The sequence below is a fragment of the Papio anubis genome, chromosome 12 (assembly GCF_008728515.1).
Source record: "Papio anubis isolate 15944 chromosome 12, Panubis1.0, whole genome shotgun sequence".
Taxonomy (NCBI): domain Eukaryota; kingdom Metazoa; phylum Chordata; class Mammalia; order Primates; family Cercopithecidae; genus Papio; species Papio anubis.
Genome location: NC_044987.1, coordinates 89,932,313 through 89,956,465, shown reverse-complemented (window position 1 = coordinate 89,956,465; position 24,153 = coordinate 89,932,313). Strand labels below are relative to the sequence as shown.

At 39.9% G+C, this 24,153-nt stretch overlaps 1 protein-coding gene and 1 long non-coding RNA gene across 5 annotated transcripts in view; one reads left to right on the top strand and one right to left on the bottom strand.

Annotated features, from left to right (window-relative positions):
* The first annotated feature begins 17,767 nt into the window (after window positions 1-17,767).
* The window catches only part of MPPED2 (metallophosphoesterase domain containing 2), a 177,045-nt gene continuing 170,659 nt past the window's right edge, over window positions 17,768-24,153 (top strand). The window contains exon 1 of one of the 4 annotated variants that reach the window (XM_009186384.3): window positions 17,768-18,929. The gene's annotated coding sequence lies outside the window, so the exon portion shown is untranslated. Of the gene's footprint in view, window positions 18,930-20,380; window positions 20,514-20,559; window positions 20,853-20,880; window positions 23,929-24,153 lie in introns of those variants that run through there. The other 3 variants (XM_009186385.4, XM_009186386.3, XM_009186387.4) reach the window with 3 other exon arrangements.
* Window positions 20,019-20,823, bottom strand: LOC110741208. The gene is made up of 2 exons (XR_002517043.2): window positions 20,745-20,823; window positions 20,019-20,386 (listed from the first exon to the last, which is right to left on the bottom strand). It is a non-coding gene; the product is annotated as an uncharacterized LOC110741208 (long non-coding RNA).

Sequence of the window (24,153 nt, the reverse complement as noted above, 5' to 3'; positions counted from 1 at the left end):
TTTTGCAATCTACTCATCTGACAAAGGGCTAATATCCAGAACCTACAAAGAACTCAAACAAATTTACAAGAAAAAAACAAACATCCCCATCAAAAAGTGTGCAAAGGATATGAACAGACATTTCTCAAAAGAAGACATTCATACAGCCAACAGACACATGAAAAAATGCTCATCATCACTGGCCATCAGAGAAATGCAAATCAAAACCACAATGAGATACCATCTCACACCAGTTAGAATGGCGATCATTAAAAAGTCAGGAAACAACAGGTGCTGGAGAGGATGTGGAGAAATAGGAACACTTTTACACTGTTGGTGGGATTGTAAACTAGTTCAACCATTATGGAAAACAGTATGGCGATTCCTCAAGGATCTAGAACTAGATGTACCATATGACCCAGCCATCCCATTACTGGGTATATACCCAAAGGATTATAAATTATGCTGCTATAAAGACACATGCACACGTATGTTTATTGCAGCACTATTCACAATAGCAAAGACTTGGAATCAACCCAAATGTCCATCAGTGACAGATTGGATTAAGAAAATGTGGCACATATACACCATGGAATACTATGCAGCCATCAAAAAGGATGAGTTTGTGTCCTTTGTAGGGACATGGATGCAGCTGGAATCCATCATTCTTAGCAAACTATCACAAGAACAGAAAACCAAACACCGCATGTTCTCACTCATAGGTGGGAACTGAACAATGAGATCACTTGGACTCGGGAAGGGGAACATCACACACCGGGGCCTATCATGGGGAGGGGGGAGAGGGGAGGGATTGCATTGGGAGTTATACCTGATGTAAATGACGAGTTGATGGGTGCAGCACACCAACAAGGCACAAGTATACATATGTAAAAAACCTGCACGTTATGCACATGTACCCTACAACTTACAGTATAATAATAATAAATAAATTAAAAAAAAAAAAATAAATAAAAGTACAACGCAACCTCTGGGCTTTCTCTCCTGGATGGGCAAATACAGGGCAAAACCCCTAAAATATTTGGCTCATGTCTCTAAATAAAGGATTCCCTATTTAATAAATGGTGCTGGGAAAATTGGCTAGCCATAAGTAGAAAGCTGAAACTGGATCCTTTCCTTACTCCTTATACGAAAATTAATTCAAGATGGATTAGAGACTTAAATGTTAGACCTAATACCATAAAAATCCTAGAGGAAAACCTAGGTAGTACCATTCAGGACATAGGCATGGGCAAAGACTTCATGTCTAAAACACCAAAAGCAACGGCAGCAAAAGCTAAAATTGACAAATGGGATCTAATTAAACTAAAGAGCTTCTGCACAGCAAAAGAAACTACCATCAGAGTGAACAGGCAACCTACAGAATGGGAGAAAATTTTTGCAATCTACTCATCTGACAAAGGGCTAATATCCAGAACCTACAAAGAACTCAAACAAATTTACAAGAAAAAAACAAACATCCCCATCAAAAAGTGTGCAAAGGATATGAACAGACATTTCTCAAAAGAAGACATTCATACAGCCAACAGACACATGAAAAAATGCTCATCATCACTGGCCATCAGAGAAATGCAAATCAAAACCACAATGAGATACCATCTCACACCAGTTAGAATGGTGATCATTAAAAAGTCAGGAAACAGGTGCTGGAGAGGATGTGGAGAAATAGGAACACTTTTACACTGTTGGTGGGATTGTAAACTAGTTCAACCATTATGGAAAACAGTATGGCGATTCCTCAAGGATCTAGAACTAGATGTACCATATGACCCAGCCATCCCATTACTGGGTATATACCCAAAGGATTATAAATCATGCTGCTATAAAGATACATGCACACTTATGTTTATTGCGGCACTATTCACAATAGCAAAGACTTGGAATCAACCCAAATGTCCATCAGTGACAGACTGGATTAAGAAAATGTGGCACATATACACCATGGAATACTATGCAGCCATAAAAAAGGATGAGTTTGTGTCCTTTGTAGGGACATGGATGCAGCTGGAAACCATCATTCTTAGCAAACTATCACAAGAACAGAAAACCAAACACCACATGTTCTCACTCATATGTGGGAACTGAACAATGAGATCACTTGGACTCGGGAAGGGGAACATCACACACTGGGGCCTATCATGGGGAGGGGGGAGGGGGGAAGGGGGGGGAGGGATTGCATTGGGAGTTATACCTGATGTAAATGACGAGTTGATGGGTGCTGACCAGTTGATGGGTGCAGCACAGCAACATGGCACAAGTATACATATGTAACAAACCTGCACGTTATGCACATGTACCCTAGAACTTAAAGTATAATAATAATAAAAAAAAAAAAAGAAAATAACTTTTAAAGTAATAAGCGGCCCGAACTTCTTTAATCACATTATTTTATTTTTGGGAAAATTCCAACCCAAAACACTCTCTTATCTGAAAATATTTATTTTTAATGCTGCATCTATCTAAATGTGATTTAAGATTTAAGTCTAAATTAATCAGTGATTTATTAACTAAAATTGTAGAATAGATGCTTAAAAGTACAAGATGTTCTAATATTAAAATAAAACTTGTTTAATTATAAGAAAAAAAAAAAAGATTTAAAAAATCCATCCTCCAAGCAAAAGCTGTCCTATGATCCTCCATATGGAACCCTTTTTTTTTTTTTGAGACAGAGTCTCGCTCTGTAGCCCAGGCTGGAGTGCAGTGGCGCCACCTCGGCTTGCTGCAAGCTCCGCCTCCTGGGTTCACGCCATTCTCCTGCCTCAGCCTCCCGAGTAGCTGGGACTACAGGCGCCCCGCCACGCCCGGCTAATTTTTTTTGTATTTTTAGTAGAGACGGAGTTTCACCGTGTTAGCCAGGATGGTCTCGATCTCCTGACCTCGTGATCCGCCCGCCTCGGCCTCCCAAAGTGCTGGGATTACAGGCATGAGCCACTGCGCCCGGCTGGAACCCTTATTATGCATCCTACACATGTCTTATGGCAGACCTAAATCATTAGATACAGCATTACTCAGAGGATCTTACATAGCATTAGATTAAAAAACAAAAGCAACAAGTGAGTTTCAGAGTGGTGAAGTAAGTTGCCTATAAAGCTAGTTAAATATATGGCTGATATTTACCAGGTTCTTTTGCTGTTCCAAGTAATAAACTAAATACTTTACATACATTATCTCATTTTTTTCTCAAACTAATCCCGGAGGCAAATATTATCATTGTCATTATTTTATAGATGAGAAAACTGATTCTTAGATATGCACTATCCAAAAAGTAACCATTAGCCACATGTATTGGTCTGTTCTCACACTGCTATAAAGAACTTCTGGAGATTGGGTAATTTATAAAGGAAAGAGGTTTAATTGACTCAGTCCTTCAAGGCGGGGGAGGCCTCAGGAAACTTACAATCATGGTGGAAGGGGAAGCAAACATGTCCTTCTTCACATGATGGCAGGAAGGAGAAGTGCCAAGTGAAGGGAGGAAAAACCCCTTATAAAACCATCAAATCTCACAAGAACTTGCTCACTACCATGAGAACAGCATGGGGGAACCATCTCCACAATCTAATCACCTCCCTCAAGGTCCCTCCCACAACATATGGGGATTATGGGAACTACAATTCAAGATGAGATTTGGGTGGTAGCACAGTCAAACCATATCACCACATGTGGATATTAACATTTCAACTTAATTTAATTTAAATGCAATTTAAAATTCAGTCTCTGAGCTACACAGGCCAATTCCAGGTGCTCAACAGCAGCTACTGTACGGTTCAGCTCAAATTATAAAACATAGAACATCATCACAGAAAGTTCTATCAGACAGCCGGAGAGTTTAAGTAATCATGTAAGTTTTCACAGCTAACACATGGTAGAACCAGGACTCCAATCTAGGAGTCATGACTCCTAAACTTGTCCTGCCATGACTAAGTCAAGCAAAAAGATAAAAGAAAGTGTGTGATTAAATCTAGGTGACTATATATAAAGCAGTTTCAGGTGTTAATTGATTGAAGAATCCATTATTGAGAGTTGAAGTTTTATAGATTAGCATGTTAAGATGTCTGTTGGTGACTAGAAGGTAGAAGATACAGAGGCACAAACATTTGTAGCATGATAAGAGTGAGCCAGTAGACTAAAAGAGATTAAGGAATGAAGAATTGATGGGACAAGATTGAGGTGGCCCTATGGGTGTCTGACTTCCCAAACACTTCTGGTGGTCAAATACAAGCCTCAGAGAGCAGGCGGAGATGATTCACTCAACTCATGTCTCTTCTAAACCAAAAATCCGGGATTCAGCTCTGTGGTAACACCATTTTTCAAAAAAGTTTGTTACTTTAGACAACTTGTTCTTAATTTGGAGCCATTTTGACCCCAAGGGTACATTTGGCAGTATCTGAAGATATTCTTTGTTGTCAAGACTGGGGTTACATGCCTCAAAGGAGAAAACAGAGAATTACTGTATCATCCAGCAATTTCACTTCTAGGTAAATACCCAAGGGACTTGATGGTAGGAGATATTTGTATACCCATGTTCATAGCCATATTTTTCACAATAACCAAAAGGTGGAAGAACTCAAGTGTCCATTGTCAGATGAATGGATAAACAAAATGTGGGATATACATACAAAGGAATATTATTCAGTTACAAAAAGGAAGTTCTGACACATGCTACAACATGAATAAACCTTGAAAACATTATGCTCGGTGAAATAAACCAGTCACAAAAGGACGAATATTGTATGATTTCACTTACATGAGGTACCTAGAGTAGTCAAATTCATAGTGACAGAAAGTAGGATGGTAGTTACCAGGGGCTGCAAGTAGGAGGAAATGAGAAGTTATTGTTTAAACATGTATGGAGTAGTTTCAGTTTGGAAAAATAAAAATGTTCTACAGATAGCTGTTGGTGATGATTGCACAACAATTTGAATGCATTTAATGCTACTGAAATGAGTGAACTGTATACTAAAAATTATTGAATGGAAAATTTTATATTTTATATCTATGACCCCAATTTAATAAAAAAGACTGGGGAGTGCTACTAGCATCTAGTGGGTAGAGGTCAAATATTCTACAATGCACAGGCCAGTTCCTACAACAAAGTATTTTCAATAGTGCTGAAGTTGAGAAATCTTGCTTTTACAAAATACTGAAAGAACAACAGTAAGAGACTGTCCAACGATATTGGGCTTTTCACTCTTACGCTATTTTTGCACACTCAAGACACTTTCCTGATTTCATCAGATTTCATTAGCGAAATCAAACTGTAAAAAAAAAAAAAGCAGAGGTAGCAGAAAAAGAAGAAGAAAAACCTCAAAACAGAATGTGGAATTCCCAATTTCATATATATATATGATATAAGGATATATAATATGATATATAAATCATATAAGAGATATAAGTATAAAATGTACAAAAAGATATATATAATTAAAAGATATATAGCTTATAATTTCACCAACAAAGTCTGAAACTATATAAGACTTCCCATATTGGCATGAATACTTCCTATTTTGTTCTATTCCCAAGTCTATCCTATGCATGTGCAATAATAAACTTTCTTAACAAGAGTGTACTGTTTCAGCATATATTGATCTAAATGTGTGTAGTCTGATTGAAATACTTATGAAAATCATAAGTCTTCTAAAGCTGTTTATTCTACAAATAAAAAGGCATCCTGTTTTTTAAAACTCTTTATTTCTCCTGTTTAATATCATAGAGAAATCTCAATGATGAAGAATCAGTTTGCACTGCTACTTATACTATCATTTAAAAAGGAGCAATGTCTCCTGTTAAATAACTAAGGCAAATTCAAACTTGAATGAACAAAGACAATAAAGAAAAATTATTTGCATTTTCTATCTATGAGGCCACTGATCAATGGCCTTTCAATTCAACCAAATACTGTAAACCTCCAATGCAGTTTAGCAATCAGTGAGTCTTATTAGCATTTTCAAGAAGTTGAGCAGCTTATTTGATTGAAAATGATTGAGGCAATTCTATATGTGTGTGTTGGGCCACAGCATTTGATAACAGGTTAAATCTAACGAAAAAGGACTAGAGTTTGAGAAACAATGACCCAAAGAAATTTTTCAGTATTTTATTAATTTATTATTTATTTATTCCTCAATTTTGTTCCAGAAGAGGTTTAAGGCAGCTGTTAAGTATTTTGATAATCTGCAGACTCTTGTCTTATGTTTGTGAATATTTTATAGACTGGGTGCTAAATACTAAATTATTAAAGATCATTTTTTTAAAAAAAGAAAAAGAAATAGAGCAGCCTAATATCTTCTAACTCCAGTGAATCACTTTATCTTGAAGACTATTAGCAGACAAGATGGTACATTTTACTTGCAATTCATTTGTATTCAAGGAAACTACTACTATAGAAAATTGCTTATTTAAGTAGAATAAAATGTGTTCTGAGTGGACCCTGACTGTTTTTTTTTTTAACTTTCTGACTTCCATCTGCCCTTCTGAAAAACACTCCAATTTCTTTTCTGAGAATTTCTTTCCCTCCATGTTATTGTCTTAGTGGGGGTGATAAATCCAGGTGCTAGAAAATCATGCCTTCCTTCTGGGGAGTCACTGCTGCTGCTGGGGGCCCTTTCTACCAAATCTTTCCTGCATCACTCAGATACAGGTAGGAGTTAGATTTACAGTCTCAGATTGGTGCGTGGATCTGCTGTCCAGGACTTCGACTCTTAAGCAAGTGATACAAAGATTGAAGAGACATTTGGAGTTGAGTCATCCTGGTGGCAGTAGCACAACACCACTACAAATGCTATGAGATATTTCTCTAGTTCTTGGTTCCCAGCTTTCTCACTCTTTCTTCTTTTATTCCTGCTTCCTACCCAAGTGTTCCAATTACTATGGCTGTGTAACAAACCACCCCCAACTTACTGGTTTAAAACAATAACAATAAAAAAATCTGTCTTGCTCAAGACTGTACTCTGGGGCAGGGTTTTAGCAGGGACAGCTCAGCAGGGGCAGCTTGTTTCTCTTCTACTCATTTTTGCATACGGTGGCTCAGAGGCAGGGGCTTGAAGGCTTGCTCAGCTGTCTGACACCTGATCAGGGAAGACTCGAACAGCTGAAGACCAGAACAGATGGGACCCTATGAGCAACTCTCATAATTTTAAATGGCTTATACAGCATGATTGCTAGAGGGTGACTGGACTTCTTAAATGGCAGCTCAGGGATCCAAAGATCCATGCCCCAAGAGAGATCAACACAGAAACTCTATCATTTTTTTAAGTGGCCCAGCCTCTGATGTTATATCGAGTCATTTCTGCACCACTCTTTTGATTGAAGTACTGTAGAAGTCCATTCAAGTTCAAGGGCAAAGAACATAAACCCACCCACCTCTCAATGGAGTACAGACAATATCACACTGTAAGAAGAACATGTGGGACGGGATATATACTAGTACGATTATCTTTGGAAAATTTCACCCACCACATCAAATCTTCTGATTGATGTAATCCTGATAATTTTCAGTAAACTTTCTGTTGCTGATCTTAGCCAGGGTCAGATTCTACTACTTATAACTAAAGAATCCCAATCTAATAGAATGAGGATCTGTTTTATTAAACCCTTGACAATTAAATGCCACTTTAATGTTGGATATTTAATTAACACCACCATTGAGAGGCTGGTACTTATTCATTAATTAATTAATTACTAGACATACCTGCGTGACTAGGAAGAAGACTTTGCTTCACTGGTGAACGACTGCAACTGCTTTGTCAAGTTTCACTCCATTGCTGCAAATAGGCATGATTATAAGAAAAGAGCTGAGGCAGAGAAAGGTTATTTGGTTTATCACAGATGGCAATGGGGAGTGCATTGCTTCCAGAAACAGACCCAGAAGTTTTCATTCCCTGGGCCAGGCTGGAACTATTAAATCGCATAGAAATACCAGGAAAAGATAAGCTACATGAACCAGTGATTGCTAAACTAAACACTCTAGTGACTTCAAAGAGCCCTTAGGGCCTGCTGTTTATTTGGAAAACCAGAAAAAAAAGTGGTGAGAGAATGGTAGAATAGAAGCCCAGCTATATATTATCTTACGATTTTATCTTAACCAGGCTAGTTTGAATAATTTACATATTAGGGGTGCATGGGTTTATTTGTGTGTACATATATGTTTGTGTGTGTTTATAGTCCTTTAATCTTTAAAAAAAAAGCTTCAGGACATGTATGTATTTTCAAATAAATGTATATTTCAAAAATATTATCAGTCAGTCATCAAAAGATCCTCCTAAAGATCCTCAAAAGATTGTTTTCTCCTAAAAAGAAAATAATTTTGACATAAAAGCACATGCATATCAACAATATAGTTTAGAAAAAATAACAAATGGAATAATATGTAGAATGTGATATTGCTTTATTAAAGATGAAAATAAATAAATAAAATAAATAATGGAGTGAGGGACTAAGTTTATTGTTTCTAGGAACATTCCATTCCTCCTTCTGGGAACTTACAAGTCAATTTTCCTCAGATGCCAGAATGTTCTAGAAGATTTTTTAAAACCTAATTGTTTGATTGACCACCTGTACTTCCAAGCTCTTTTTATTGATAACATTGTTGGAGGTAAAAGAGAAAAAGAAAATATATGCCTATGATTCTAGTCACTGGTGTTTTTCAGGATTTTATTTTTACCTTTAAGTGTTCAAATATTATATTTCATCTACTTTCAATCTCTCTTTTTCTAACTCCATTTTCACCTCTTTTACTTTTGGTTCTTTTCCAGAGACCACTCTTTTCAGTGACAGACATCTCCATGGGCTGTTCTTTGTGACCACCGGCTGTGTTGTGAGAACTGTTTTGGTCTTGCTTTTCTTCATGCCTGTCAAAGGCCACGGAGTGTTGAAGCCTGCAAACACAGCCTGAATCAGCATGGACCCCAGAGACTTTCAACAGCATCTCAATAAAACTTTCAATTATCTCCATTTTATACACAGTATTTCAGTTGTGGGTGACACACTTCATCTGAACAAAATTATATTAAATAACACATTGAATGAAAAGGTCCATTCAAACAGAGAAATAATACAGAGAATTACACCCAATACCTTGTTTTTTATTATACATTATGAATAAAATCACTACTAAAAGGCAAGAAAAATCATCAATGTTCTTTTTAGAATCACAAATGTCCCAAAACCTTTGATTCGAAAACCCCTTGTGGCCTAAGCACCTTAAGCTATCTTGCAGAACATTCTATGTGTGTTAAAACACTTGCAGGGACTACTTTTCCATAGAAATGATTATTAAAGGACATTAGTGAAACATCTTTATATTGACTAATTTTAGAGGTATCCTTTCACTCTTTATTCTTTGCAGGTGTTTATCTTGTTTTATTAGCAACTTGTTGCTAGATTCTGATGTGTTAATTCTTAGCTACAGTAAGGTTGTTTTAAATGTTATGTTTACTATGATATTACTTAAAAAAAATGTTACATTTTCGCCTCTGTGTAAGCACAGGGCTGGTGAACTAAACAACATACATAACTCTCAATCTATCATCTGCATTCCCTTTGCATTAGGTGTAACACTGGCACAAAAATCAGAGCCCCAGCTCCAATTTTTCCAGCTGTCTCTGTTGCCCTGTGATCTTTTGGTACAAATTTTCTAGCCTGTTTGAAAAGGCAGGCTTCTACCCCCTTCTTTGATTGTGCTTGGGCATTTTGCCAGCCTGCGACATGGATTAATATGAACAGAATCACAGACTTTTCTGAACACTAGTCATTTACGTGTGTTTAGTAGCATATACCCAGCAAGAGAAAGGCAGGCCGCCGTTGCCTTTGTATAGAGTCTGGGTAGGTTTTGATTTCACTCAGAGTCAAGAACAAAGCAACCTCTGACTTTTCCTCAAACTCAGCCTGTATGGAATGACTTTTAATGACTTCACGAACTGCTAGCCTTCAGATGACTGGAGTGTTTTTTACTTCTTAAGTTTTTCTTTCTATGACGTTTTATGATTATACCTTATGGTGCAGTTCTATTTTTGTTCTCATGTGCTTCTGAGTGCTTAAAGTCTAGAGGAAAAAATTTTTAACTCATTTGGCTCCCATCAAATGTGCTTTTCAGTTTGGGGATAACGTGGAGAGAAGCTTTAAGTACTGTGCCAATACCAAACATGGCATTCCCTATTGAATGGGCCAATTCCATCCCCTGAGTCTGAATAATTTAGAGAAGACGTGATGTCATTGTCTCCTTAGAGATAAATGGAAAAGAGTCTGGGTGTAGAATTTTTGAGTGGTCTTTATAATAATAGTAATTAAAAAGCATTACCTCATATATTTAAACTTTTTGTGCACCCCATGTGCTTTTCTCATTTACCCAATATTACTCGTAAAGGACTAGTATTCCTGTTTCATTATTTTTGAAGCACTGTTTGATGACACTGGTTTAACAGTTTCTCACAGTTCACTGCTTCAGTTTTCATCAAATTATATTTCTAGTTACACTAGACACTTTCATCATCAATTTCCATATGCCTCAAAGACATGCAAGGACCAGTCTGCCAACAAGTGAATTCAGATACCAGATAATAGCTGCTGTAGAATACATTTTTCTCTTACTATAGCCTTCTCTAAAATGAAAAGTTTATAACCTACCAGGCCAACCCCTTAACAACCAAACACACCATATTTGTTTAACTGGATTAGCCTGGGTCTATGGTGAAGTGTTAGGATTATGGCAAACTATTTAGTTTTGATGTGCAAATGTTACGATAAGCTGAACAGTGGCCGTATATACTTCCATACAGTTCATATCCCAGCTAATGGAAAAGCAGCAGCCATACAATTTGCCAAAGAACTGCCAAGTTCGAAAGAATTCTAAAATCCCTTCTCTCTTAAATTCTACAACTTTCCTGTGTTCTTTCTGTCACGTCTTGGAGCTCCCGTTGTCAGACAAATGCCACAGATTAGGGTCCATAGTAAACTCCAGATAATTCTGAAGCATGCAAGTAAGTTTTATATCAATAATTGTTGATAAAGTTTAAATATCAGTCACCATTTTTCAACGAACTTCCAACCTGTTTTGCTTATGACTTTAAACAGCATAAATAAAAACTGTCCATAGCTGGCAAAGCATATTATCTTCAATTTGTTTTTTAGAACACTGTTCATGCCTTAAAGAAAGGGAACTAATACAATCAGTGCTAAACTCACAGGAAACTAAATGAAAAGCTTTTAGTCTTTCCTTAACTCAATCAAGCTCCAAAATATGAATATCAGAAGGGTTTTCTTAATATGCTTTAGAATTACTGAATCTCTTGAAGTAATCCCTGTGATTATTATATGTGTGCAATATCCTGAAATTACAATATGGATCGTTGGGTTATTCTGAACTTATAACATGTGTAGCACTTTTTAAATGAAAGTTAGATTCATAAAAAGATGGAATCATAAGGAATCATTAAAAAATGTGTAACAACATGGAAAGATATTCAGTGTTTTATTCAGTTGAAAGAACAGGCTATCGAGGTGATGGGATATGACGAAGAAAGAGGGGCAACTTTTACTTCTTAATTACTTCTGTATTTATTTACAATGTGTAGTAAAATTTTTAAGTGGATTATAACACTGTATAATAATTGATATGTATCAGGCATTATTCTAAGTACTTTAAAAATATTAACTTAATTCTCGTAACAACTCCATGAAGTAGATAATTTTAATATTTCTCTTTTACAAATGAGGAAACCAAGACATAGAGGGCTTAAGTAACTTATCGAAGTTCACACAGGTACTATGAGGCAGAGATGGGATTCAAACCCTTCTCTGCTCTTGACATTCCACTATTGTTCCATTTTTGTGAAATACGTTTGACTGAAAAACTATATTACAAAATGTTAAAAGTGGATATTTCTGAATGATAGAATTATGGTTAATTTTTATTTTTTATATTTTGCTTGTCTGTATTTTCCAGTTTTTCCATAAAACAATCAATAGAGTGCTTTTGAAAAGAAAAAAAAAATCTTTTTAAAGTTCCGTTTGTACTAAAGTATGAAATAGGGATTTGGATGTAGCACTGTGATTTTTTTTTTTTAAACTGCCCTCCAGTAAACCTTTCTTTTATTTTATGCATCTAGTAAAACGTGTGCCCTAGATCTTGGCTATTGAACTGTTCTGTTGTGTGGAGATTTTACTTTGTTTACAGTTGGTCACTATGGGGAATAATGAGAACAGAAGAAATTGATAGAACTTTCAAAATGCAGAAATGTCAAGAAAGGAATAAAGTTAGAAAATACAGTTGTCATCTATTAGTCTTAACATTTCTAAACATATTACTATTACATCTTTCCTTGGCAGTCTGAGTTGCTGAGCAGGGTCATAGTAACTTAGCTTGTATCCGTAAGGAAACAGCCACTGGAGTATCATCCTTACCATGTGCTTTTCAAGGCTGATAGGTTCCACATGCAACAATACCTGAACCAAGAGAATAATATTCTCATTTGTAGTTGGTTTCTTGTGTTCCCTCGAAAGTGTATCTGTTTCTTTGAAGATCTCAATAAAAAAGTGACCACTTGTTAAGGATCTCTTAGAATAGTGCATGGAATATTAAATAATTAAATTATATTAAACTGGTTCTGATGAGGACAGATATGGAATTGATGTAGCATTCAAAAACTTTAAGGAAAAACACAAATACATTTGCCTCTTGCAATTATATCTCATGTGAAATAAGAACAAGTTTGTCTGTGGGCCAAAAATAGGTGTGGGGCATTGAAAGGAGGATAAAGTGAGTTTTAGGATCTGTCAGTTTCAACAAAGTTAGATGAGTGACATTTTATGCCAGTGTTGCATTTAATGCTATAATTCTTCGTGAAACACAGAATCCCAAGAGGTGTGTAAAGGATAGGATGAAGATGGCTTAGAGACATAGGGAGGCTGGAGTGTGTGTGGAATTAGATGTTTAAGAAAGTCATTAGGTGAGTATGGCTCTCAACCTCTCTGACTGGGTACCAGAGTGCTGTTAGCCAGTAGTTCCAGATTCTAGTAATCTTTGTTTCTCTTATGTAAAATGTATTCAAAAGTCTTCTATTCATTTCTCTCTAGGTCTCATCTTCTACTCCAAAACTGTCCTGGCTAAGGCTACCATCAACTCCAACCCAGTGACAGCAATAGCTCCCAAGTGGCCTCCCTGTGTTCAGACTAGTTCCCTAAAATACGTTTTACAAAATGGGGTGAGTGATCTTTTCAAAACACTAATCTAATCATGTTACCTTTCCAGTTAAATTTTTAAAACAGCTTCCCGTTGCCCTCAGGATAAAATCAAACGTTTTAAACAGGGCCTTACTGTGACCTTCAAATATCTTTAGCATGGCCTTGTGGTTCTGGCCTCTACCCACACATCCAGATAAATCCCAGACACTTCTTGCACCATGCAAATCTTCACTCTCAGTACCTGGCCACACTGGCTTCTCTTTTTCCTGTGACCTATTTATATTCCTTTCCTCCAGTAGGAAGGTCTTCGCTCAACCCCAGAGGAGAAAAGGTTTCCCTGTTTTGTTTTCTTTGCACGAGGGGCCTCTCCTTTACACAGCCATAATTTGCATTCATTTATGTGATGCTTTAAGTCACTGTCTCCCCATCCCCCTGAGATTGTATACTTCATAATGTGGAAAGAACTCTGCTTTTTTTACATCATTAGACCATCAGCATGGTTTAAGAACTATGCCCCACACAGAGCAGAGCTTAAAAATATTTGTTGAATACTGTAATCAAGCCATTACATTAATAATACAGTGAGAAAAAGGTTTTACATTCTGCTGGTCTCTCAAACTCAGTTGTAAAAAAATTGTATCCATTCATTCATTTATTTTTGCTGAGAAAGAACGTTACATTATATATATTGCTTTCTTGAAATACAGATATCTTATGCAAGATTGCCAAATTGAATTATTAAACTTGGAAATGCTCACAAACCTTTTCTTTACCAGGTTTTTATGGGATTTCTATACTGCTCATCTTTCAAGAGAGATTATTTTGAGTTTACTTCAATGAGAAAGCTCTTTTCCACCATGACAAGCCTATCCCAGGTACAACTAAATTCTACCACTTTCCCAAAATTGGGACCGTGACATGGGGGAAGACTCAGCAAGCATTAATTGATTTAAAATGAGAAAAGGAACTTTTATCTGAGGAATGTGAGTCCTTTTAAATTATCAGGCCTACAAAGTCATTAAAATGAGACAGCAAGTCCATCCTAACCCCCACCTTTTGAGATATGTATTCATCTCTTGAAATAGCTTGTTATTGTCCCTACTAGCTATAAATTAACTAATAATGCTGCACCAGAAACTATAACTCACACCCTATAGCTTAACAATGTCTAGCCAACCACCAATCAATTCTCATTGGTTTTTCTATAAACCAATGAGAATTCTTTACAGAGAACTTTGTGTCAGCCTACTCCCTGTCCCCCATATTTGGCTTTAAAAATTTGCTTGCAACAAAGACCAAAGGAAGCTCATGTCCAATGTTACCTGGGTGTGAATCTTCCAGGCAGTTGTCCTCATACTTTGGCTCAAGTAAACTCTTTAAATTATATTTTGTGCCATAGCCTATTCCTTTTAGGTCAACACAGAGATCATGGATGTCTGTTAGAATGGTTACTAATGCTGAGAACACACGAATCCAGGTTCAGTATCATGTTCAGACTTTTAAAATTAATTATTGCATAAATAGCTTTCATCTGATTTCTTGATACATGCTAGATGTTGGCTAGTAAGTATGTTAAGTATTCGTGAGTGTTTTGCTAAATTTTAAGATTCTTCCCCAATGCTTGCTACTTAAGCTGCAGGCAAAGCTGAATTAAATTTAGCCTTTCTAAGATGATAATGAGCATAACATTTATTTTATGAAATGAAATTTTATCAGTTCTAGTGTTTCCTGATTCTATTTTTTTTTAACCCATAAATATTCTTACTGGTTAACCAAAGAAAATTTTAAATACAAAGTATCACACTTAAAAAAAAAAAATCATGGACTTCAAAAAGGATCAATTAAGGAATTAGATAAATCATATAAGTTTCTTTTCAGAATGGCTTGATACATTTCTGTACATTTTAGGGAACAAGTTTTACTCAGAATTCTTTTTATTGTGGCATCCTGCTGTATTTAAAAAGAGGGCTGCCTTTAAATGGCCATGATACATAACAATCTTGTCTCTCTACAAGAAAATTAATTTTTAAAACAGTCTTAGGATTATTTCATATTTCTAAAGACATTAGTAAGACCTTTAAAATGTGCTATTTTAACTCCTTGGGAAGTCCTTAGCTTTTATCCTACAACATTGCCTCATGACATCACTTCCTCTCCTGCAGATCTGGTGTGGATTTTTCTTCATTGTGTATTTGCCTCATTCACTGATGTGTTCTCTTCTTTACTTTCTCATTTATTGACAAATACAGTCATTTAACAACTATTCCCAACACAAAGAACCCAAAGAAATATAGGACATTGTTATTCAACTTGGAGGAGTCATAATAAAACATTTGAATGAAACAAGTCAAAAAAACATAAGAACTGCCAGAATTCAGAAAAAAAAATAGTTTGTTGGTTCAGTTTTATTTTCTAACTACATCATAGTGGTAATTTTATTAAGAGGCTCTGATTTCTGATAATACACATCTTAGCCTTTGCTGTAAAATGATAGAAATGCTTACAACTTAAAGAAAAAAAGAAATAAAATAGTTGCTGTTTGTTCCTACAGTTAGACTGGTATATATCATTTCAATGAAATTATCCAACAAAATGCAGTAATTTCAATGGATTGTTTTTTAGAAGAAGAACCACAGTATTGAACCAAGTTTTAAGCCATACACATCTCTGAAGTACAGGAAAACCTGTTCTCATAGGGAAGATGAAAGCCAACTCCAAATAAAGTATTGAGCTTTCAAGGGAAGCATCATTTTCTTTCCAAGCTTTCACCCAAAGTTCTCCCACGCTCCTCTTTCTCATTTTCTTTCCTAAATGCATTCTGAAAAGATAATTTAAAAGGTATTGCAGTGGGCTATCAGGAAGCATATTCACCAGTTCCTTCAATGAAATCACTGGGGAAAGGGTCCAGCTTTGAGTTCTATTAAAAGAAAAAAATTGTAATATTTCCTTGAAGCCAATCATAAACTTAGTATTTGATTTTTGTCCTTCTTTTCTTTTCCATTATACACAGTAAAAGCTGAATTTAACAACAACAACAAAATGGAACTTATAGACTCACTTATCTTAGAAAAAAAAAAAGCTGCAGCTTATAGGATTTAGAATTTGAAATAAGGTAACATTTCAAAGCTTATATGGGAAGTGGGATAGACATGGTTCACATCCAATAATTTTAAATTAAGCTTTTAGTGTAGGTAGCTGTATTTGTGGACAATATGATTTAACAAAATGCGGTATGTTCAAATCCACGTAAAGATAATTATTTGAAAAGTGAGTGTCTTTTTGTTCCTGGTTTATTATTTAAACTCAATTTCATATCTCCCGCTTGTCAGTAGCCTAATGAAAATAAAATTTCATAATCCAAATATACCTTGGTCATCATTGGATAATTGATCTATCAGCAAGTTGACTTCTTCCAGCACTACAAACTACAATTTTAAGTCTTTTTACCTCAGTTTTCCCCACTCAGTAAAATGGTATACAAATTTTCATCAACTTTGTAAAGGATAACCCACTTGATTTTTTATGGCATTAAGTATCCTGTAAAACGTACCACTAAAGTAGAAAGCATTATTATTTACTGTCTGGTTGCACATATTTAGATTCAGAATCATGTTCAAACTAGTTTGTCTGCTTTGTTTGACTGCAATTTTTTTTTTTTTTAAAGAAGGAAACCACAGAAATTATTTGGCTGGTGATGCTTTTTTTTTTTTTCTTTTTTGAACTGATTAAATCAGCCCAAATCAGTCTAAAAATTCAAACTGTTAAGATATGAGGAATGTACTACTCAAGTCACAGAGTAAGGGAAACAAAACCAAGCATTCCTTCAAAAACGTGATTCTAGTCAGTGTTCGCTGATAGACTAGAAAACAAAAGAAAACAAAATGTAAGGGTGCCCCTATGCCCCCATCTTTGGCATCCTTTAATGTCAGTGTCACTTGTTCTGATTTGTGCTGGGCAAGGAAAGACACTGTTCTTTCCACCCCGGCACATTTGACAAGTACTGACACTCTGGGCATGCTGTAAAATAAAATAAATACATTAGTAAGACCATTTCCCTTTTCATTTCATCCTAGGCATAAGAGATGGGTTACTTAAAATTCAAGTGCCAGGAAAGCCCATTGTAAAGGAAATATTTTCAAGTGAATTCCGTTTGATCTTTTTTTTATAGGGGCTCCTACAAGCGTCTCTCCCTTCCTCCCCAGACCCTGGAAACCAATTAGTCTCAGCACAGAGGCCACAGACCAGGTTGCAATGGCTCCTTTTTATTTTTAGGGGATACAATTTCAGCTAGGATGTCTAGTCGATTGTCACATAGTATACTTTGCACACTTCTCTCTCTCACACATATACATTGGATTTCCCTTCGGAGAATGCACAGCTCTTTCAGTCTGACTCCTAGAAAGGAATTAGATCTGGTTGCTGTCCCAATCTTTCAGCAATGACAATGGCATAACATCACAGGGCCACCTCATCTTTCACAGACAACCCTGCCAACCAAGTTTTCTGAAAGCCTTCTCTCCCTTGTTTTCTGTCTTCCAGCATTTCAGCGGTATTTCCTTTCCTTGTGGTGTTTGTTTACAATTCCGAAAACATTTTCTTCCATTTTCCAAAGTAGCAGACAAAACTGGACTAACTTTGATTTTTAAAATGCTTTTGACGTGCTTATCTTTTGGGGAAAATTTGATCCAAAAGACGAAAATGGAAACAATTAGAGTCTTTGCCTCTCCTCACCTTCCTGTCCTGAACGTGCCTTAATTCATGGAGGTGAAAAAAATGATCAGCTGGGTTGGCCTTTTCTTTCTCAGCAACATTGCAGAGAGAAAGAGGTGAGTGTGTGTTTGTGTGTGTGTGTGTGTGTGTGTGTGTGTGTGTCTGGCGTGTTGAAAGGCTTGGGGGAAAAGGAGCACAGCTCTCCCCCAGGAAAGCCTCAGATCAGCAGATGGGAGGGAACCTAAGGTCGCCTTCCTAGGTCTGAGTGAAGTGTCCCAGCCGCTCCCCTTACCCCCACGGTGAGCCCTGCGTCCTGGAACGGTGCCAGGACTCCTGACAGAGCCTGGCAGGTCGGTGGGTGGGGGGAGCTGGGTGTTCTCTTTGCAGAAGAACACCATTTGGGAGAAAGATCCCTTATTTTCCTGGGGCATCGTAGCCTGCCTTCCTTCCCCTATCATTTTTTACGCAGATCACACTCATGATGATGAACTTGCAGCTCAGCTTCCTGCCGCCTGCTTGACCTGGGAGCACCAGCAGGCTGCCGGGCCTCGCCCTCGGCTCCCTCCTCCTCTCGAAACCCTGGGGCTTCGGGGCACCGGTGGGGGTCCGAGTGGGCAGGGACTGCAGGAGAGGCGTGCAGGGGCGCGGGGTCCCGCCGGGGAGCGCGCACGGAGCGGCGCCTCAGCCGCCCTGCTTCCTGGAGCTGTGCTCCTTTGACCCCAGTGGCAGTCCCTGTCACTGCACCGCTCGCGCTCCCTCCGGCTCGCCGCGCCCTGGCTCCCTCTCCTCGCCCCCTCGCTCGCTCTCTCCCCAGATCGAGGCTGCTCGGGTCCTTTCTCCCCCCGCCTCCCTCTAGCGCCGCGCCCCCTGGCCCCCAGCCCCAGTCTGCGGCGGGACCTCCGGGGTCGAAGGTTCTGCCCCGCCCGCGCCCCTCGCCGCCCCCGCGCGCCCCCAGCGCTCCTCCAGCCAGCTCGGGCCGCTCAGCTATGGATTGCCTGCTCGCCGGGCGCTGAAGGCATCCCCGGGACCCGGAGCGCAGCCCGGGAAAGGTAATCCGCCCCGGGAAGGGAGGCGGAGGGCGGGGGAGGGGGAGGAGGCGGCCGGGAGCCTGGTGCCGAGCGCGAGAGGAAGGGAAAAAAATGCACACACAAAGCGGAGCCCGGGTGAGAGGTGCCTTGTCAGAGGCGCGTGCGAGGGGATCGGAGGCTGCGGACCCGGGCTGCCCCGGTGCCCCTGACATCCGCACGAGCGGGCGCCTCCCGGGCAATTCGGCGCCCGGGGAGGGCTGATTTTCAACCCCTGAGCGAAAGCAAATTCTTTTTTAGGAGCTGTCTTCCCTCCCACTCCCCATCCTGCGCCTCTTCTCTTCTCCCCCACCCCCTCCAGCCATCAGCCCCCCGACCTCTGGGGGTCCCCACCTCTTCGCCCCCTCCTCCGCCGGGATTTCTGAGGAGGAAAGGAGGGGGTATCGGCGAGAAGCTGCGGCGAAAGCCGGGCGACGGAGATGGGGGTGGGGACGAGGGCTCAGCGAGCTGTTTACTAGAAAGTCCCGGGGTGATGTGTTCGAGCCGCCCCGGCCTAGGCCCTGGTGCATTGTGTTGGCCCGATCCTTGGTCTCCCGCGGCGGCCCGAGGCCAGGTGCAGTGACTAGGGGAAGGCGCCGCGCAGCTTTGTGCTCGGGCTGCACCCCGCGGCCGCCCCTGGGGCCGCCCGCGCGCGCCGCTCTCGCTCGGGGCTCTTTCTCACCCAGTCCCCGCGCCCCAACCTCACTCTCCGCCGCTGCCTGGGTCTCCGCGCTCGCAGCCTGCGGAGCGACCCGGCGACCCGAGCTGGGGTTGGGGCTAGGCGACGGGGGACGAGTAGCCAGGAAAAGTAACCGTTGCCGCCGGATTTCTTCTCTACAGAGGCAGGAGTTTCCTTGCTATTTACGTGTAACAAGGTTATCTTTGTAAAGCCTTTGAATTACGGGGTTTTGCGGCCTAGGAGGTGAAGGGGGCATTTTTCTAGAGGCTCAGGAGCGGGTTGGAATCCGTCAGCAAGAAAATAAATTAAGGATGCCCCAGTGGAGTTGATTTATAATAGTACATCACTACCCCCCTCTCACACACACACCCCAAATTAAGTGCAAATGCGAGTCGTGAAAAATGTATAATTGATTTGAGATGTTGCAAACAAACACAAACAGGTCGGGGGGGGGGGAAACAAGCAAAAGTTTAAGTGAAAAAAGATTTCAAAAGAGGGGGAGATCCCGTGGCCTCCACACCCCCTTCCAACGCTCTCTGGCTCCCTCCCTTCCTTTCTCAGCCGTTCCGGGGAAGGAACCTGGCAGCGCCCAGGCGCAGAGCAGGGAGGAGGCGGCGGCCCCGGGCTCGGGCTCCGCGCTGTGGGTTCGGGGATGCCAACGCGCCCGGGAGGCTGACGTCGGGGACGTGGGGCTGTGATGCCCGACCGAGGATGGCGTGGTGTCAGAGCCATTGGCCGCCGGTGGTCATCAATCAACCCAGAGCTAGGGAAGAGGGAGAGAAAAAAGATAGGCGTCCAGCGGAGCCCGGGGCCGCGAGCGCTAGCGCCAGCAGTGCCAGCAGGAGCGGCGGCCGCGGAGGCAACGGAGGTGGCAACGGGGGACTGAGCGAGTAAGGCGCTGGTGCTCCAGGAAGGAAGGGGAAGTTGTAGCCGGGAAGAGCCAGCCGTGAGCCTAGAAGGGCAGGGCGAGTGTGTGTGTGTGTGTGTGTGTGTGTGTGTGTGTGTGTGCGCGCTGATAAAGCCTCCCCCCCCACCCCGCTCCGCGCAACTGCCCACCACCCTAGATTTAAAACAAACAAACCAATCCAAAGTAGAGAATTCCGCGCCCCCCACCGCCCCACCTTATATAGACTCCACGAGTTGCCAGAGGCTCCGTAGAAAAGTCTTGCCCTCCCTCTCCGAAAGAATGTGTCACCCGGGTGTCCGCAGTGCTGGAGACAAGTTCAGGTGTAAGTGCGGTGGGAGGGAGGGCGCTCGGTGGACAGAAGCACGTGGAACTTTATGTCAGCATCCCCCAAAAAAACCCTGGCGGAGAAGCCCGCCGGGAAGGCGTGTGGGCATCGCTCCCAGATACAGGGATGAGTAACTGGAAGTGGGCATAAAAGAGTAGGGGCGTGAGTTAAGAACGCACTGGATCGGCGCGGCAGAGGGAGGAGAGAGCGAAATTTGGCGGATTTGGAGCAGGCAAGTTCCAAAGTCCCGCCAGGCTCGGTCGGGAGATTTTGGGGCAAGTGATTAAAATGAGCATTCCTGTTGAAACGAGAAAACCGCGGGCTCTTTTCTCATAGGCTGTGCTGGGCAGTGCAGGGGTAGAGAGGTCATGAGTTGTTGCTTTGAAAGTTTTGGTAAATTGGACTTCTGGTGTCTAGGAGGTGGAGACAGTTATTTAATTCCTCAGCTTTTAATCCCTTTATTGCCAGGCGACTTTAAAAGGTTTTCCAACTAGATTCCTGGAAAAGAATATTGCTAGTTGTACAGCTTAAAGGACAGAAGCGATTGCTGTCTAGGAAATGCAAAATGTACTCACATGATTTTCTTTTTAAAGAGAAAAATCAAACTAGCACCAGCATGGCAGTGTCAGTCCCTTTTAGATTTTTCTTTTGGCTTCTTGATATTTCGTCCTGGGTTCGTTTGTTTTGTGGAGCAAGTGTGTTGAAGTACAAAATGAAAATTTACGAAAAGGTTAGCGCTGTCTTTAAATATTGTGTGTGAAAAGTTAAAGTAAGTGTGAAGAGGGCGAGATGCACCAAAATCTGATCATTTGGAAGGTTTTACTGCCTAAATGCACATCTTCTTGATAGTTGTAAGCAGTGTATCATTCTGTCTTGTTTCAAACTCTCTCCACATTTCTCAGGTTATAGGAAGTGGTTTTGTCCATTGTCTCTTGTCTCAGAGTTACAAAAAAAAAAAAAAGTCTTTTCCAGGTGTTTATGTTTAAAATTCTTAGGATATGTTCATTTTGAGATACGGGTGGGGGTGAACATAGCATTTTTAAAAATAAGCCTTTTCTTGACTTGTCTGTAAAGCTGCTGTGAAAGTTTTGAAGCTCTCTGCCTCAGTCTGACATTTTCTTCAAAGGACTCCAGATTAAAGAAGATAGACGCTGCAGGTGCACTGTTTCGATAAAACATTTGAAAGGGAACATGGCAAAGATGAATTCAAATGAGGTGCCAGCCACCCATTTAGCCTTTCAGAGTTACAGGGGCCTGTGCTTGCTGATGAAAAGATGTTCTATTTGTCTTCCTGGGGCAAAGGTGCAAAGAGGCATAGATGTTCACTGATAGAGAAGGATGACTTTAGGATCAAGCGGACCATGTAGAAGTGCAAATTGATCAGCTGCTAAGTTCTGTCTCTTCTTAGCTTCAAATAGTAGAACTTGGGTGGGTATCATGCTAACTGCTAGAAGTCATTGCTTAGATGTTTAAATATTAGTTATGTATATTTTATTTCTAGGCCACATTTGCTTGGTTTAGTGTGTTTACTCCAGAAACATTTAAAATCTTTCTAGTATTGGGTGCAGAGATTGTTACTTAGAGGTCACAGTGGTCTAGACATGAATTTGATTTCCTTTGCTTCTTAATGTTCAGTATTTCACACAATAGACATTGATGGAAGAAGGAACATAAGAATTGTCAAGTAATTTTTACACCACTCTCTAATTTATGCAAACACTAAGTTCTCACAGTCTGAAAATGTGTATTTTTCCCCCTCTGTGCTTTGATGGCTAACATTCTTTTTAATGACAGTCATTTCTATAACAGGAAGATGTTTTCATTTGTATTTACTTTTCAGCGCCACGCAATTATGCAGTTTTGCGCTTCAGTAGTGTCTCGGTACTTTGTGTCTCAAAAGAGAATTACAGTACTTAGAACAGGACTGCAATTTGAAGCAGGTGTTGTGTTTTACTGTTATGCAAAATAACAGTAAAATATAATTGTGGGGGAAATTAAGGAAACAGCTGCAAACTTGGTATGAAAACTGCTACATTATGATTTGTAAGCAGTTCTTATAGATATCTTACATCAGAGGAGCAGGGAAAGATTTTAATTTAGTTAATCCTACTGGCCTGGTTGTCTGTCATCTGGTGCTTAAAAGACTCATACCTCCCATGAAGTCAGGAAAAAGAAAGAGAACCCAAAGTGACACTTTGTTTAAAATGCCAGAGCATGGGGATTCATCTCTTGGCAGTGCACTTGACATTAGGAAGGCAGGCAGGGTGGGTGTTATTTAGCTTGCTTTGCTAATATGAAGAAGGCAATGATTTGAGTAGAACACTCTGGAATTTCTTAGCCCAGCTAGCATATGGAGGACTACAGAAGCCCCGGGTTGTAAAATAATAAAATAAATGGCCTATGGCAGGCCATCTGCCTTTTGCTCGATATTTAAGGTGTTTCATGCCAATTTTAAATCTAATCTTATTATTCTAAATATTTTTATTTGAAATAGCAGATAAGATTCTCAGAGCTTAATGGTGCACACGGCAAACCTATTCTGATGTGGAGCACTTAAAGTAAGAGCATGGGTTACCTAAGGGTTACCCAAGGAGCGTACTACGGATTCTTCTCTACCACACTGATCAGTTGCAACAACCTGGACATGAGAATTTGCTTCCCTCCGCCTTTGCACACCTACCATAAAAATAGACATCTTCATTTCTCAACCCAGTGCAGCAAATAATATATTGACATTTATGAAAAAATCAGAACTAATGGAAATTTTTAAAAAACGAAACCAACTACTGAGAATTATGTTGCACCAAGAATGAGGTGGCAGATATAATGGCCGCCCTTCTTTACCGCTCCATCGGGGCTTGAGGAAGGGAGGTAATGAATGCATTCAAAGTGGTGGTCCAGACCTGGAGGTGTTTGGCTTTCCCCTGAGTGACTGGAGTGTTGAAAGAAATGACATTACATTTAACAAGAAGGATTTGCCTTACCACAAGGTTCTGGGCCAGAGAGGAATGCCAAGCATTGCCTACCTATGTATTTTGGGAGCTGCTTGTGAAAGAAAAAATATGTGTATTGTGTGGGTATTATGAGCATGTTATAGTTATACACATGTATTTGTTATAAGTACAACATTTTAAATTCTTATCTGTCATTGAGTTATATAGCTGTTTTAAACATGGAGCTTTCAAATGATTATATGACACCAACTTTGTAAAGACCAAACGTTCCAATTAGCAGGGAAGGTCTGGAAGATTCCTCACTTTGAGCGCAAACCATGTATAGCCAGATGCCATGGCAACTG